Below are 4,095 nucleotides of genomic sequence, written 5' to 3'. Positions count from 1 at the left end.
TATAGAACACAGAGAGAGAATGTCAAAATGCCTCAGAGAGCTTGTGTGTGTGTGTGTGTGTGTGTGTGTGTGTGTGTGTGTGTGTGTGTGTGTGTGTTAGAATGTGAGTGAAGACAATCTAATATTACTTTTTTTCATTAAGCAGGCATAAGTCTCCCTCTCTGTCCTGCTCACATATGATATATTTTCATATCATTTCATATATGTTCAATATTTTGAGATAGACATCATATTAAAATTGGTGACTTTTCAAACAGAGAAGGAGAATTATATATAAAGACCTTGCTGCCCTCAATGGATCCTTTCATTAGGTGATGAACACACACTTACACACACTCACACACACACACACACACACACACATATACACACATACGCACACAGACACATACACACACACACACACACACACACAGGTCTTTCATCTGAGACAGCCATTTCTCTTTCCAAATGAGTTTTCATCACCCAGGAGAATACATCTGAATACGTCTGATCACTCCCCCTGAGCTCTCTCTCACACACACACACACACACACACATCTCACACACACACACACACACCTCAACATCTCTCACACAAACACACGCACACACACACATCTCACACACACACACACCCCCACACTTCAACACACACACACACATCTCTCTCACACACACACACAAACCTCAACACACACATACATACACACACACACACACACACACCTCAACTCATATCTCTCTCTCTCTCTCTCTCTCTCTCTCTCTCTCTCACACACACACACACACACACACACACCTCACTTCACATATCACACACACATCTTACACACACATACACACACATTTTATATAGTTTATATTACAAATCAAATGTTCTGAATAATCCAGTAGATAAATGCAGTAATCTATTAAGAGTTTTACAGGTTAGGTAGTATAGGGACTAGCTTACGGCAAGGCTGAAACATAAAGCACCTATATGCCCGCACTGCTGCGATCAATGATGCGCTGATACAAAAGCTTTGCTCCAACACACCCTCATCACACGGGCCTTCCCCGTTTACACACACACACACACACACACACACACACACACACACACACACACACACACACACACATTCCTACTAAAGCTTTCCAGCAGTAAAACGACCACAAACACTGTAACTACATATTAACAACACACACACACCAATACCTGGACACACACACACACACACACACACACACACACACCTCCACCTAGATACACACACACACACACACACACACACACACACACACACACACTGGGCCCCTTATACACTGGTTATAATTCTAACTGTTTACACACACACACACACACGCTCTGAAGACCAGACAGCTAATCTCCCTAAACCACTAGACTGTTTAGTCTCTATGTGTGCGTGTGTGTGTGTGTGTGTGTATCTCCCTAAACCACTAGACTGTTTAGCCTCCCGTATCACCCAATCACAAGCAGATTCCCCAGTAGGGTTCTGTCATGTCACTCCTTCAATTCCCATGGATTAGACCCACCCAGCTCTCTCTCTCTCTCTCTCACACACACACACACACACACACACACACACACACATGGATTAGACCCACCCAGCACTCTCTCTCTCTCTCTCTCTCTCTCTCACACACACACACACACACACTCACACACACATGGATTAGACCCACTCAGAACTCTCTCTCTCATTCTCTCTCTCTCTCTCCCTCTCTCTCTGATTCTCTCTCTCTCCCTCTCTCTCTCTCTCTCATTCTCTCTCTCTCACTATCTCTCTCTCACACACACACACATACACGCACACACTCCAACTCACAGCACTTGCTCTGTCGCTCTCTCTCTCTTTCACACACACACACACACACACACACACACTCACAAACAGATATGCACGTACACCAATATCAGGTGTTTAAACACTATACAATAAGAACATTGTTACAGCTTCAAGTAAAACCACAAAGCTCCCAGAGCAGTGTCATATTTTAAAACAACCTCCCCACCTTCATCATCACCATCATCATCATCATCGCCATCTTCCCCACCCTCACAGAGCAGCCCCCCCACCCCCCATACTGTCAGAAAGCCTTCAACGGCATTGGCCAACTTAAATGAAATAAAATGCATACTCAATTTTGATTCTCATTGGCCAACTTATAAAACGCATACTTAACATCAGCAAAGCCAAGGAGCTTGTGGTGGATGTCAGCACTCCTACTGTATGCCCCCCTCTACATCTACGGGGCCCCAGTAGAACGTGTTTTAGATATCTGGGTGTCACCATCTCTGAGGACCTCACCTGGTCTGCTCACACCCAGACCACAGCCAAGAAGGCTAATCAGCACCTGTACCATCTAAGGCAGCTGAGGAAGTTTGGAGCCTCCCCAGCCATCTTAAGATCTTTTCACTCTACCACTGGAGAGTAGTGTTGCCTGGGTCAACCCGTTACCCGCGGGTCTGGCGCGTGCGGGTAAGCTTGATCGGAAAATATCGCGGGTGCGGGCGGGGCGGGTCAAAAATTGACAAAGCACTTCTTCTCAAAAAGTTCTCACTTAGTTATTAATAATGTAGTCTACAGAACATTAAGTGCAACAAACCTTCTTGCAAACAGGTAAAGATATGATTAGTCTACCATCTTCTCTTCCCCTCTCCCTCTCACACAGACGCGTTACAGAGGGTGCGCTGCAACCTGCATTCCCGCAACAAGTGCATCCAAGTGAGCGCACTTTCAGCTCAGCTGGTCAGCTGCTGGAGGCGCGCGTCGAAATAGATTAAATCCTGGAACGGTGGATTCCATTCTCTTTTTACACATTGCAGCCAAACAGCTAACCTAAATCAAACAGGATCGTCTATACAGATGCATTTCTGTTAAGTTTGTGGATGCATGTTATAGGCCTAATGATAATTTCAACTTTCTTTCATTAGACACATGCAGTTTTGTTAAGTTCGTGGATGCATGCTATAATGATAATGTTCACCTTTCTTTCATTAGACAGATTTCTGGTTCAGTTCATAAAAATGTAAAGTTTAGGCAACAGACAGATATCAAGGGTTTAAACCGATTGAACACGTCTGTGTCAATGTGTGTGTGTTTGCGCGCACGCGCCCACGGAGAGAGAGAGAGAGAGAGAGAGAGTTCATGTTAGGTAACCTATTACAGTACTTGTGTTTTACCTTTAAATACATCAATAAAGAATTAAGGATCTTTCAGTTTGTTTATTTATTTAGTAGACCTAGCCTATGTCCATGAAGCTAGATTAAGATTCAATTAATCCAACATGCTAGTGAGCCAAGCCTAGAGCAACAACTCTTTGTTGAAGCATATAGCCTACAGTGCAAATTTCAGTATTTAGTTAATAAGAAAGCATTGTCTCTACCTCAATATGAACTACAAAGGATTTTTTTTTTTGTCGGGTCAGGTTCGGGTCGTTAATCAGCGCATATTTTTGAGGGTCGGGTGGGTGCGGATCGACTCTCCTGATGGGTCAGGTGGGTGCGGATGTTAAAAAATCTTAACCCGCTCAACACTAGTGGAGAGTATCCTGACGCAGAGTATGGCAGCGTGGTATGGCAACAGCTGTGAGAAGGACAGAAAGGCCCTCCAAAGGGTGATCCGTGCCGCTGAGTGTTGCTGCGGTTCAGCTCTCCCATCCCTGGATGAACTCCATCAGAAGAGATGTTGGGGAAGGGAAGACACCTCCCACCCCGGCAGCAGCCTATTTCAGCTGCTGAAATCAGGCAAGCAATTCAGGAGCATCATGGCTAACACAGAAAGGCTCAGGAGGAGTTTTTATCCACAAGCTGTTAGGCTCCTGAATCAAAACATGACATGCACCTTCCTCATGAACTGCACAATGCACCCTGCACTTTAAGTCCTGGATCTACTTTTAGTAGTACAAGGTTTTATTGTATTTATGGGTAGGAGTAGTCTGGGGGTATAGCTTTTATCTTTATTTTGCTTCTTATTTACTCATGTTTTAAACTTAACTTTTATTCTATAACGTATTATTACACTAGTATGTGATAGCACAGTTTTAGTGGAGTCAGGAGTTCATGTCACTGTTTGTTGTAAGTCTTTGACTATGCATGTGACAAATAAA

Source organism: Alosa pseudoharengus, unplaced genomic scaffold (genome assembly GCF_046254945.1).
Source record: "Alosa pseudoharengus isolate Yale_2024_CS ecotype anadromous, Long Island Sound unplaced genomic scaffold, YU_APseudo_1.1 YU_APseudo_1.1_scf_16, whole genome shotgun sequence".
Lineage (NCBI taxonomy): Eukaryota > Metazoa > Chordata > Actinopteri > Clupeiformes > Clupeidae > Alosa > Alosa pseudoharengus.
The sequence above is the reverse complement of the archived record's forward strand: the minus strand, read 5'-3'. Positions refer to the sequence as shown.